General features: G+C 46.1%; 1 long non-coding RNA gene across 1 annotated transcript in view; it reads left to right on the forward strand.

Moving 5' to 3' along the window:
- The window catches only part of LOC135907232 (uncharacterized), a 185,663-nt gene that overhangs the window by 68,060 nt on the left and 103,094 nt on the right, over positions 1–14,509 (forward strand). The window contains exon 2 of the long non-coding RNA XR_010565942.2: positions 12,600–12,799. This is a non-coding gene — a long non-coding RNA (uncharacterized lncRNA). The remainder of the gene's footprint in view (positions 1–12,599; positions 12,800–14,509) is intronic.

Genomic DNA, 14,509 nt, shown 5'->3' on the forward strand with positions numbered 1-14,509 from the left:
CTACAGCTAGAACAGAACTGGCAGAACTTTCCACGTTAATCAACAAGCGTAAGCCAGCTGACATATACAAGCATAATATGGATAGAATGGAACATGCTCTCAGGAACGGAGGACGCCTAAAAGCAGTCAAGAAGAAACTAAGGATAGGCAAGAATCAGATGTATGCGTTAAGAGACAAAGCCGGCAATATCATTACTAATATGGATGAGATCATTCAAGTGGCTGAGGAGCTCTATAGAGATTTATACCATACCAGTGGCACCCACGATGATAATGGAAGAGAGAATAGTCTAGAGGAACTTGAAATCCCACAAGTAACACCGGAAAAAGTAAAGAAAGCCTTGGGAGCTATTCAAAGGCGGAAGGCAGCTGGGGAGGATCAGGTAACAGCAGATTTGTTGAAGGATGGTGGACAGATTGTTCTAGAGAAACTGGCCACCCTGTATACGCAATGCCTCATGACCTCGAGCGTACCGGAATCTTGGAAGAACGCTAACATAACCCTAATACATAAGAAAGGGGACGCCAAAGACTTAAAAAACTATAGACCGATCAGCTTACTGTCCGTTGCCTACAAACTATTTACTAAGGTAATCGCAAATAGAATCAGGAACACCTTAGACTTCTGTCAAGCAAAGGACCAGGCAGGATTCCGTAAAGGCTACTCAACAATAGACCATATTCACACTATCAATCAGGTGATGGAGAAATGTACGGAATATAGCCAACCCTTATATATAGCTTTCATTGATTACGAGAAGCGTTTGATTCTGTCGAAACCTCAACAGTCATGGATTCATTGCGGAATCAGGATGTAGACGAGCCGTATGTAAAAATACTGAACGGTATCTATAGTGGCTCCATAGCCACCGTAGTCCTCCATAAAGAAAGCAACAAAATCCCAGTAATAAAGGGCGTCAGGCAGGGAGATACGATCTCCCCAATGCTATTGACAGCGTGTTTGCAGGAGGTATTCAGAGACCTAGATTGGGAAGAACTGGGGATAAGAGGTAATGGGTAATACCTTAGTAGCTTGCGATTCGCTGATGATATTGCCTTGCTTAGTAACTCAGGGGACCGATTGCAATGCATGCTCATTGACCTGGAAAGCAAAGCAGAAGAGTGGGTCTAAAAATTAATCTGCGGAAAACTAAAGTAATGTTTAACAGTCTCGGAAGAGACCAGCAGTTTACGATAGGTAGCGAGGCACTGGAAGTGTTAAGGGAATAAGGGCAGGTAGTGACCGCGGATCCCGATCATGAGACTGAAATAATCAGAAGAATTACAATGGCCTGGGGTGCGCTTGGCAGACATTCTCAGATCATGAACAGCAGGTTGCCATTACCTCACAAGAGAAAAGTGTATAACAGCTGTGTCTTACCAGTACTTACGTACGGGGCAAAAATCGGGAGGCTTACGAAAAGGGTTCTACTTAAATTGAGGACGACGCAGCGAGCTATGGAAAGAAGAATGATAGGTGTAACGTTAAGGGATAAGAAAAGAGCAGATTGGGTGCGGGAACAAACGCGAGGTAATGACATCTTAGTTGAAATCAAGAAAAATAAATGGGAATGGGCAGGGCATGTGACGAGCAGGGAAGATTACCGATGGTCATTAAGAGTTACGGACTGGATTCCAAGGGAAGGGAAGCGTAGCAGGGGGCGGCAGAAAGTTAGGTGGGCGGATGAGATTAAGACGTTTGCAGGGACGACATGGCCACAATTAGTACATGACCGGGGTAGTTGGAACAGTATGGGAGAGACCTTTGCCGTGCAATGGGCGTAACCAGACTGATGATGATGATGATGATGATGATGATGATGATGATGATGATGATGATCTGACTGTCGCCAGGCTGTCATCATTACGCCTTCTGCTTCGACTCTGCGGTTGAAATGTCTAGGGCCACTAGGTAGGTGTTTGGGGTCATGATGCCGTCGAAGTCGTGGCATCGTCTTCATTCCAGCTCTGAAATGCGGATCTCGTCATGTCGTCGTCATCCCGCCATCGTCGTCTCATAGTCATCGTCATATCATCGTCACGCTGTCGTTTTATCATCGTCATCTTTTTAGTAGCGTCATCCCATCGTCGTCATGTCTGGTCTTTCGATCGACGTTGATGCTTCTGCGTCATTGTAATAAAATTGTGCTGCCCTCATTCAATCGTGATTATGGCGAACTTGTAACGTCATCGTCTTCCGCTATTACGCTTCCTTGGTGCGACTTTCTTTGTGACGCTGTCATGGTCGTGCCATTGTCGTCACTGCATCGTTGTCAGGCAGTCGTCGTCATGTATAAGACGCCATACCTTTGACGTCATGCTATCGTCGCCCAGCTGTCTTTTTGCCGTCGTCATCACTTTAGTACTGGCATCCCATTGTCATACCATCGTCGTCATAATAACTTCACCGATTCATTGATGTATTTCCTTGTTCTTTATTCTATCGTAATCATGTTGTCGTCATTCAAACTTGATTATGCTGCTTTTGTGATGCCACTGGCGTCACTGCGTCGTCGCCATGTCATTCTCGTCATGTCGTCGACTTTATGTCGACGTTATGCCATCGTCTTAATTTAATCGACATCTCACTGTCATCATGGCGTCGTCGTTATATATGCGCCTCTGTGCTCCATCGACATCATTCCTTCTTTCAGTTTTCATTTCACTGCATCAGCTTCATACAGTCATCGCCATGACACCATGCTCATGGGCGGCCTTGGCAAGCGAGGGCCATAGCAAAGTCGGGTGACATCAGACTATGTGGCATATAGCTCAATCAACGAAAGTTTCAGAGTGCCACTACACGTGTTGGACGGCACTTCGGGAACAGGGTCTGTCGCTACATTGATCGACTGCTATTCGCATTACCGTCGACAGTCATCGTGGAATAAGCTGTGCCTGAATTTTTTAAACGCATCTGGCTGAGTGGTCGTGTAGAGTCCTCCCGTGCATCTCTCTCACTTTTCATTTTTCTAGCCTCCATTTTCTCTCCCTCCCCCAGTGTAGGGTAGTCAACCGGGCCATGTCTGGTAACCTCCATGCCTTCTCTCTGCTCGCATTCGCTCTTTCTTTGCCGTTCGCTTCGCCAGTCCTTCATCGCTTGGTACATACAAACAAGTTGCGTAAGCTTTTGAAATGTTCTCAAATAACTTCTAGAAGATTCCTCCCAAACACATGCTCACCCCCAACAGGTAAGAAAAGCGCGACGAAGGCGCCGTGCCGAGCACGAACGCCTCCTGTATGTGAACAGGGGCCCGAAAGCGAACGTTCGTGTTCCTGTTCGGCAATTCGCCTACACTGAAATCATCTATGGTTACTGCGCATTTTTTACAGTTGCTGTTAATGTCACTAGAAGCGCTCAAGAACGTTATCTGCCTATTCTCACAGTTTACTGAAAAAGAAAAAGAAGAACGATCTCCCATAAAGTTTATATTTTGGGAAAATTTGACATATGTTAGGGGAAATATATGCGGGCAATCTTGAGGTCAATGTTGAATAAGGGTTAGATGTAAATTGTTAACCCTCGTTTTCGTCCTGCTTAGAGACGGTATATGAGGAGTACTAATTGTCATGCACCAGGATTTAACTATATGCTAATGCCACCTACCTGGAAAGAACCAAGGTAATGTTGCTTGCCTTCGCTTAGAGATACGAAGACAAATTTTTGCATTCTGCCTAATTACAAAATTAGTCTTAATTAATTAGTCGTATTCTCAAATAATGTAGTTCGATTAAAAGTGTCTATGAGAAAAATTCTACAGCAGCATAGAAAACTCTCGATACAGCTTTTTCTTGCTCGATAAGTGCCGCATATAATTGTTTTTCTGAGCATGAAATCATCCTGCAAATGCACGTAAGGTGCAATATTGCGTCTATTCGCAGGCCTCTTTGACGATCGGAAAAACACTTTTATGTAGCGCGTATTGAACACCAGAAAGCTCTATCGGGAGTTTTTATATTGCTGTACGATTTTCTCCCAGACCCTTTTCATCGAATTATAATATTCCGGAAGTTAATTACTGAATTAAGACTAATTGGGTAATTAGGCAGAGTGCAAAAATTAGTCTGATTATCTCGAAGCGACGGCGAACAACATTACCTTGGTTCTGTCCAGCTACGTGGCATATGCATATTTTAACATATCGGTGCATGATAGTTGGGAGGCTCATTTCGGAGACTAGTTCGGTCACTATAAACAGACGGTGCTTGCTCCGCGCCTATACATTACTTGCCTCGCAGTGGTCGCCGCGTCCTGGCAGGGGTAGCATGCAAGACAATTCGTTGGGCCAATCTCGGATGCAGCCGCAGGGGGGTAGGTGAAGCACATTGTGCCTGCTGCAAACGGTGTACGGGCACTGTGGTACAGAAACGACATAACTAAAGGCACACATTGCACATATTCACACAATACAAAGCTAACACTCCTAACTGATGCCGCAGCTAGTGGGCATCTTACGGAGTAATTTTGCAATCGTACTCGCTCCTTATTCGTAGTGGGCCCGTTTGTTTTACACAGGGTGTTATTATAGGGTAAAGAAGGAATTAATTACGCTCAAACCGTATGCCACACTCACCCCGGCCGCGTGCGTTTGTGCGAGAAATTTCACACGTCTGACACAGATGTAGCAATTTCGGTTTACAGTTCTTGCAGGGAACCAGTGCAAACCGTGATGTGGGCATCTGTGGGCGACATGGGGAGTTTTTCGAACGACTGCACGCGTACGGAAGTGCAGCGAGGTGTGCGGTTTGACCCCCCCCCCGATTTACGACAAATTCGCGCAGCCTTCTGCACGAGCAGTGTGAACCGAAATTTGTGTACCTTTGAGCGGCACGTGCCGCTTGCGTCATGTCCGCGCGCGTGCGGCCGGTTGTGCGGATCGGCCGTAATTCGACGCTCGCGCTCGAAACTGACCTGCGCCGCTCTAGTCCGCCGCCCTCGAATGTGGCCCCAGCTCTTGCCTCCTGCGCTTGCCTCTCCCTGTTAACAAGGACACGTTCTACCGTGGTCTAAGGGATTAGCTGTCCTTCTGTCTTGCTGCCAAAGTTTCTTCACGCCGTTTCCTTGCCTATATGTGTCGAAAGGAGGGATGCCATAACTGTCAACTGAAACTGAAATTTCTCTCAGCCGTGCAGGTTCGTTCGCCTACTGAAAACTATTGCGGGCTTGTGCGTGTCCAAGGCGTCAACGCAACTTTATAGTTACTACGAGTGAAGTACGATATGCATTAAGACGACTAGATGGGGCTGGCTGCTCCTTGAAGAACGAGAAAATTAGAAATATGTTACAAGTTGCATAACATTACAGATACAAAGGAAACAAATATTATGATACCTCAAAGACAACAAATACTCCCAAAAAACGCTACAAAGCAAAAATAAACCTTCCTTTCCTCCGCGGTGAGTCAGAGGCGTTCTGCTGCTGAGGTAACTGGTTCGGTTCACGGTCATGGCCACCGCATTCCGACGAAACCGAAATGCAAGTGCACAGGTGCGCTTTATTTCAGGTTCATGTTAAAAAAGCCCTTGTTGTCAAAATTAATCCGTAACCACGCCTGTAATTTTTTAGTTTACCAATTTGGGCTCGTTCTACAATTTTACGAATGTTAGGACAGGTTTTGCAAAAAGTAAGTTCGCTTCGCAAAAAAATAAAAAAAAATGACAAAATCTCCGACGATTACGATACTCGCTAGTGCGAAACTTGGGCGAAGCTGTATACGCCTTTTCATTTCGCAATATACTTTTGTAAAGAATTTGAGACCGAAATCAGCGCCGCACCGACTGGCAAGTGGGCCGTGCCGTGAGCGACTTCGCAGAGGGCGTGTGGGAACGTTGGCGTGGCAACGGAGTCGGCGGCGGTTGAAGACGACGACGACGACGCGAGCAGCGGCGCGAGCCCGTTCGCGAGGCTACGCTGAGGGACGATGGCGCTGAAACCAGGAACGGGTGCCTGAGAGTCGGTGTGGTGTGGCAAAAGCTTAATGAAGCCCTGCAGGCCGTGAGTCTTCACGACACGCGCCGCTCCCACGTGGCAAACGGAAGGTCGAGCCTCGGCCGTATCGTGGGCTCGCTGGAGAGCCCAGGGTTGGTCAGCCAGAAGAGGGCTGCAAAGTTGCGCTCTAAAATATTTAATAGTTGTTGAAAGATTAGGCGGTGCCACAAAGATATGGCATCTCTAGACGCCGTATACCAAAAGACTACTTGCTTCGAGCAAGTTTTCTCAGTATTGTGTTTCCGAAATCAGGCGTGATCAATGACAGCAAAGTGGCTGCAAAAGTCACTGTGATCGATAAACAATATGTGGCTTGTCAGTCTCTCCTGTGCCATGTTTTTTGCTGCTTTTATGGCGCGTCTAAAGGTAAACCATTAATAATAGTATGTGTGTATGTAGGCCACAAGATGTGTGCGCTAAGGACACGGTTAAAGAAAAATGCAGGCAAACCAGCATCTATCTATCTATCTATCTATCTATCTATCTATCTATCTATCTATCTATCTATCTATCTATCTATCTATCTATCTATCTATCTATCTATCTATCTATCTATCTATCTATCTATCTATCTATCTATCTATCTATCTATCTATCTATCTATCTATCTATCTATCTATCTATCTATCTATCTATCTATCTATCTATCTATCTATCTATCTATCTATCTATCTATCTATCTAAGACAGGCGGTGTGTGGACGTGGCCATTTTGATGCTTGCGCCCTGTGGCGTCATCTGCTTTCGCAACTCCTGGCCAAAGTTTGTTATTTGTTTAGTAATTCAAAAAAACACATGGTCAGCGGTAAAATGAAAAGCTCAATTCGGAAGTACCTTTAGAGGCCTTCTTCAGAAATCAACCGAAATACACAATAATATGAATGTATAGTATTTGGCCTCATGTCTGCTATCATTGCCGCATGTACTTTAAAGGGGAAATTCAAAATAGTAGCAGCGCGATCAGAAATGCGCAGCAAGTTCCGAAGGGCGCAGTCGATGTGTTTGATCTCATTAAACGCCTCCCTGCAGAGCAGATTTAGTGAGAAGCAAGACCACCGTAACTTCAATTTACAAAATAATGTGAAAGAACACAAATACACGAAACCGCATACTAAACTTTCTAGAAGGCAACGTCAAAAAAAGAAAGAAAGAAAGAAAATGCCATCTGCGAAAAATACTGTTTCTCCTGAAGTATGCTTATTCGTTGTTTGTTTTTTTCTTTTTTTTCTTTTTCTTATTGCTCTTGATAAGATATTGAACCCGCCGTGGTTGCTCATTGGCTATGGTGTTGGGCTGCTGAGCACGAGGTCGCGGGATCGAATCCCGGCCACGGCGGCCGCATTTCGATGGGGGCGAAATGCGAAAACACCCGTGTGCTTAGATTTAGGTGCATGTTAAAGAACCCCAGGTGGTCAAAATTTCCGGAGTCCTCCACTACGGCGTGCCTCATAATCAGAAAGTGGTTTTGGCACGTAAAACCCCAAATAATATTATTATTGATTAGATATTGAGTGTACGTTGTTGGAAAAGTCGGTGTACCAGGAAATGGACGGGCAGTGCGCGTATTGTCGTTGTACTCTACACGCTGTGCTTCTCGATCTGACGAGACATCATCGCTGTAGCAGTCGGCATCTCGAGGGAAAAAAAAAAGAGATAAGGTGCCAAAAGACTGAAAGAAAACCAACCACACAGCCCGCAATGAAATGCGCCGCTATAGGCAAGAACTTTCCCCGGCTGCCGGGCCGAAAAGAGCTGGTGCCGGATGAAAACTAAAATGTGCCGGGCTGCAAGCGACCTTCCGCGTGCGTACGCGCCCGCGTAGCAGAAAACGCGGTGGCACTGCGCGCCGCGCGTCGCGAATTTTCGTCGCCAGGCAGAGATTGCCTCGGCGGAAACATCACGCGTGCAGCCAACGACGCGGGAGGAGCCATTCTCTGGGTAGACGAGCTGCCGTCGGAGATAGCTGGCGCGTGCCGGCGAGGCCGCAAACATTTGCTTCCCTAATGAGTGCGCGACCTCCAAACGCTTGCGGGTCGGCACCAGACGCGACGAGATGTCTGAGCCCGTTTCTTTCCTCGAAGGGAGACAGGTACGGGAGGACGACGATGTAGCTTGTGCGAGGCAATTACGCGCGTCTTCCCCCAAGGCGGAAGTGCCGAGGCCGTGGAATGCAAGACGAGGAGTCGTTTTTTTACAGCATCTCCCTCCCTCGGTGACAAACCCCCCGATAGATTGCGTGGGAGGGGCACGGCGGTGCGTAATCGCGATCGAGGTAGTTTCGCTTGCCAAGGAATCTCCCGAAAAAAAACTCAGTACAGCGGCACAGCAATGTGTATGTTCTTGTCATACGGTTCAGGTTTGTCAGAGTGCTCGCGCTGTTTCTGGCGAACAACTGCAAAGGTCTTCTCCTATCACGAAGCATTTATACGAAACAAGTAGACCCTACATTAGAGTGAGCGTACGGGAAAAAAACCGGGCCCCCAACTTCTTTCCGTATGTACAAAAATAGTCCCAGTTTCTGAACCTTTTCTCAACAAGCAGGAAAAAAGTTATAAAAATGGCTAAATAACTTGTTTCGCTCTAATGTACAACATACTGACACATGTACTTATCTCTATCGGGCGACCACGTTTGGCCGCCTAACAAATGTTATCGCGAAGCGCAGGACGCGCCTGCATGTAAAAGAAGTTTCTGGAATGTTATCGATGGTTCCGTCCACTGTCTTTCACTGCAACTTGTGTAATCTGATTGCATGTATGCGCGACGCAAATAGTGTAGAACTTTGTGGAAGACACGCGGGTCCCATCGGTTAATCTAGAACATTCGACGACTAATCTATAAAAGCCGACGCGCTTGACCCGCTGATCAGATTTTCGACGATCGCCGAGCGTGTTCGCCGCTATCGTTGTGCTATAAGTGTAGCCTGTTTTGTGGGCACAGGTTCACCCAATAAAAGTTAGTTTTGTCGTTCACAGTATTGCTACTGTGTTCCTTGACGTCACGACCACGTGACAATACCATGAAGCGTAATAACTACGTGCACCACAGGTATGATGACTTGGTGCAGTGACACCATGTGGAATAACGTAAGCTACAACGCAAGGTGTGCATACCAGGCTTTTAATTGGTATTATTCATTTATCGAAAATGCAAATGCGTATTTAGCTAAAGAAATGCGGCTATGGCCACATACTGGGCCTCAAAGTCACGTCACAGTAGTCCTAGTCCTAGTTCTTGTGTATTGGCATAGTGAAAACGAGAGGCACTTGGAAGATGACACGACGAGTGGATCTTTTTCTTATTTTTCTTATTCACTGTTTATATTTGCTTATGTCTTTTAACACCCAGGTTAATGAGCGCCTAATGAAAGCAAGTGTACCTCTAAACTCACAAATGCGCTTCGCCATGCTATTACTTGTGCAAGCAAAGGCGGCACTGGTTTTCCTGACGCATTTATATGAAAACTATCCTAACAGACATCCATACTGACCCTTAGTCAGATATGGTAAATTGTATATCGTTAATAGTTTCAGTTATTATTCATATCAGTACCTTCTAAACCACCAGTCGTCTCGGACAATTCCCCGTAATTACATATCTAGCTTTTCTCGACACGTACCACCTAGCGCCCCACGCGGGCCCGGCACGAGGCTAGCGCGTTTTCAATATAACCAGCCGGTTTTTTCGCGAATAACAAAAGCTGCAGGTCAATTATTGAAAAAAACGAGGTGACAGACGTGTTCTGGAAGACATCCACGCGAGCGAAATGCAGCAATCACGCTATGGCACGTAACAATTTTGTTCCCACAGCGGTGAAGGATTGAGCAATGGAAGCCTATGGAAACGACGAAAATTTGTACTCGATTTTCGAGGCAAGAACGATGCCTGTGATAAAACTACTGCGTCTATCGTAATATCCAGTGCAGCGTATATAGTACGGAGACTCAGCTTTCGATTGATGACTATCTCGACTCTCAGCACATGGCGTAACACTGTTCCCAAAGTCATTTTTGTAACACTGTTGTGAAAATTCACGTGGTGTCTATAAAAACATTAGCGTATCACTTGGCGAAGCCTCGGAAGCCGTGGCCGGGTGGTAGAATAGCGCGCACCTATATTCCTGCCTCACGGTGGCCGCGGTTAGATTCCCGCTTCGCACTTTTTTTTAAGCCGCATGGGACATAGTTTTGTAGTCTATCACTAAATGGCAGAAGCACAAAACCCAAGATTTCCTGGGCCAAGCTGAATTGGGGGTGAAATGGGGGTGGGCTAACCTAAATTTTGGAGTGATTTGCGGTGGGCTATCCTAAATTTGAGGTGATAGAGGGGTGGGCCAGGCTAAATATGGGGCTGATATGGGTGGGCCAATCTTGATTTGGTGATGATATGGGGGTGGGCCAACCTAAATTTGGGGGTGACATGGGGACGGGCTAACCTAACCATGGGGGAGATTTGCGGCTGGTCCAAGCTGAATAGGGCGGTGATATATGGGTAGACTAACCTTAATTGGGGGGTGATTTGCGGTGGACCATCCTAAATTTGAGGTGGTCGAGGGGTGGGCCAGCGTTAGCTTGGGGCTGATATGGGGGTGGGCCAACCTAGACTTGCAGGTGGTATTGGAGTTGGCCGATATAAATTTCGTGGTTTGTGGAGGCGGGCCAATCTGTATTTGGGGCGATATGGGGTTGGTCCTACTTAAATGTGGGGGCTATCTCTCGGAATCGGCCAATCTGAATTTGGGGGCGATGTGGGGGTGGGCCAACCTAAATTGTAAGGTGTGTCGACTCGTAATTTGGGGGCGATTTATGGAAATTCGTGGGTGGACCAATTTCAAAATTAGGGGTGGCCCAATTGAACTTTGGGATTGGGCCAACTTGAAGTTTATGGCTGGGCGAAATGAAAATCGGGCATGGCCAACATTACCTTGGGAGTGAGCTAATTTAAATTTGAGTGTTTGCCACCTGAAATTTGGGGGTGGGCTAATTGAAATTCGGGGGCCTGTTTGGGAGTAGTTAGACAACACCAGTGGTGTTTCTGCGTCCTTTTCATCATCGAAAAGTACGTATATTAATAATTGTTAGCCAATAACCCTAAAGGTGAGCTAACACTCGAGCCTTCCCAGCCCACTGGGCTAATAATGTCACAGGAGTGCTCTCATCGTGACGACTGCGACGTTCAATGTGGAGATACACAAGAACATATCGCAGACCGAGCTGACCATTTTCACACCAATGTCATCGCTAACACTACTCGCTCGAGCTAGACACAACACAAGCTTACAACGATCATAAATCAAGCTTCAATCACACGCTAGTCGACATGCTCTCAGTGCGCAATTTCGCCAATCATCTGGATGGGAACCTTGCTGGGCGTTTTACTGTTAGGTTGCGTCGTTTTTCACGAAGGCCTTCTCCGGCAAAGAGAGTACTTTTTTGAGATTGACGAGGCAAGCTAGTATATAACTCATACGAAGCAAACTTATAAACGGTTATAGTGATTTTGCAAATATATATATAAATAAATAAATATATAAATATATATATATATATATATATATATATATATATATATATATATATATATATATATATATATATAAAGTGAATAAGATTTCAGATGGTATTGTTTCGACGGGCATGATAACGACTTCTTTTCGCCTGTCACAGTGCTTTCACCGAAAACCTCATCATTTTGCTCAAACGAGTTGCCCCAATACTACATGGGCTAAATGTATAAAAGTGCGGTGCGTGGTCACAGCTTCAAGGCCAGTCTATTTTTATACTGTTGTTGATATTCTAGTAATATGGAGTTTTCCTCTTCATGAGAGCATATATAAGGAAAAATATTACAGTTAGCAGCTAAGCGCAATATACATTGGAAGATCTGAAACTAGCGATCTTTTTTTATTTGCGGGTTAGTCTTCTCGGCTGGTAGATCGCTGTCCGATCACTTCAACAAATTTTGTTTGTCTGCAACTGCAGCAAAAACGTCGGTACTACCGTTTCATTGCCATGACCTTTATGCCCTCCACATACACAAGAAGGACACCAGGTAATTGGCACACACACTTTTATAAACTGATAATTTTGCTAATTTCAGTGTAGCGAGGCGTCTGCGAACGGAGCATTTTCTTAGTCTCAGTCCAGTGTTAGCAGTGAGAAGCAGTTCGGTCAACAATATACCCATCAGGGCATACTAGCCATTGTAGCGCTTTAGTATAGTACAAGAGAAGTGCTAGAAAGTTTGCGTGCCTTGCCCTTTCCGCAGGTCGTCCATCCATTGTGTTATAGTGGCGATCAACGTTGTGTCCGTGAGGCCTCCTCCTCATTTTTAGCTTCACCATCGCGAGAGCGGACAGAGAAAGGAAGCTTTCTTCACAATCAGCCCCAGCGGGATTCCACCACTTGTAACTGCTGCAATTTGCATTCAGTGGCTGGGCATCCTAACCACATCCTTAGATAAAGGAGAGCTTGGGTCGCTATCACTAGCACGAACCCATGTCAATGCAGATATAAGTACGTGCAGGGGCTGGGCATGCTAACTTCTGCGCTACCACCTGCAGCCGCCATCTTAGATTTTCCATGCATACCTGCTTCTTGTTTTCATCGCAGACGCATGCGGGACGAACGCGGATAAGAAAAAAATCTCGGTGCCCTTCCACTCTGTGAAGGAAGATGACCAGCAAAGCTGTGTATGTGGGCCTTTTAATGGGGAACTGCACCTCCGCCGCGGGTCGGCCCACCCATTGCACTATCTTCGGGATCGGCCCATGCATGGGGACTGCTTCCCGCCTGCTTCACCGCCGCCGTGGGTGAGTCCGGCATTGTACTCTCTTCGGGATTTGTTCTACACGCGGACACGATAGTGCAGAAAGTAGCCCTTAAGAGGACACTTTAGTTCCGGTGATTTTATCTAAACCTCTGTAAAAGGTGAATTCGTTTTTCTCGGCAACCACTGCACCAAATTCGACAAGGTTTGTTGCATTTTAAGGAAAACATAAAATCTAGTGACTGTTGGTTTCGAATATTTAATTTAGGTCATCATTTGTTTAGGGAAAATCGACAAATATCGCAAATTTTCGGACAAAGAAACCATCAAGTTTATAACTCTGTCTTTCGGCAATGAAAAATGATATCACAATTCTGTGCATTGCATCTTACAGCACATCTAAAGCGGACAAAATTAATATATCACACATGAATCTCAAAAGAAAATTAGTAATATGGAAATACAGTTCTTGCAGAACCCTTGTACACAACGTAACGAATTCACGCAACATATAAATTGACATATCGAATTTGTCCGCTTTGATCGATCTAATGGATGCTGTTTACAGAACCGTGATATACACTCTTGATTCGGAGCTATTAATTTGTAAACTTCGTGCTCCTATCTTTTTCGCACTTACGAATCTCTAAAATTCTTCTAACAACATTCAGGCCCTAAATGGAAAGTCCGCTTCGAAAGTCACTAGAATTTACGTTTCTCTTTAGAATCCGGCAAATTTGAGTAAAATCGGTCCAGGGGTTATCTAGCAAAAGCAGTTCGGCGTTTTGCATCTATTTGAGTAGGCCGCGCCGGAGTTGAGCCCGAGTTTGAACTTCCTATATATATAAAAAAGAAATGAAGAAAGAAACGTGGCGTTACTTCGAGACACCGATGCCTCAGCCCTCAATACCGCCGCCCCGGATTTCGTCACGATTGCACTGTTACCACTCGCACGGCTCCGTGAGCAGCTACCAAGCTGTTCACTTTTGTTATCTTCCTTTCCTCGGTGGCAGCGCATTGTCTTGATGCCAGCGACGCGCTATATCTGCACGATCATTGCTTCATGCATCGCTTCTGCGACCAGGCAAGCTTTTGCTGGCACACGTTCGCTGCTATATTGACAATAAGAATTTAAGCTGCTTGCCTTCGAAACAACAGCGTGAATTATAAATCGAAAGCGGACTGGCCGGTCACAAAGAACATGCTCACGGGGCCATACTATTGATCACAGCATCACAATAGGCTAGGTGCGGTCAGATTGACTTTACAGGTTTGCAAGTAATAAATGACGGGCTAGTTGCTTCATTATCACAGAAAGAACAGCTCTTCACGTTGCTAGCGCAGTATGCGTTCTTAGATACGGGACCTTTTCCTGAGCCCCCTTCAAGTTCACCAGCCCACATCGAATCGCGCTACAGCTAATTAAGGAGCGCAGAAGCACATCTACCCCGTTCCCTAAGCGCGGCACGTGCAAATGAGTTGGCGTGCCCCACCACGTGCGCCGCAGGTGGAGTTATTCACTGCTTGACTCTTCCCTAAAGTGTAGCGGGGGCCTGGCACGGTTCCAGGTAACGCAGGTCCCGAGCAAAGTTGCTTTGCAGCAATGAAACGTCGCCCCCTTCCGCCTATTGTGACTGCGCTTGCAAGCCAGCAAGGCAATACCGCAGAGAGAAGTAAGCCCTCGTACAATTGGAGTCCAAGGGGTGACCCTCTGCGCCGGGTGTGACACAATCGCATGGGTGCCTACCTGTGG

The sequence above is a fragment of the Dermacentor albipictus genome, chromosome 1 (genome assembly GCF_038994185.2).
Source record: "Dermacentor albipictus isolate Rhodes 1998 colony chromosome 1, USDA_Dalb.pri_finalv2, whole genome shotgun sequence".
Lineage (NCBI taxonomy): Eukaryota > Metazoa > Arthropoda > Arachnida > Ixodida > Ixodidae > Dermacentor > Dermacentor albipictus.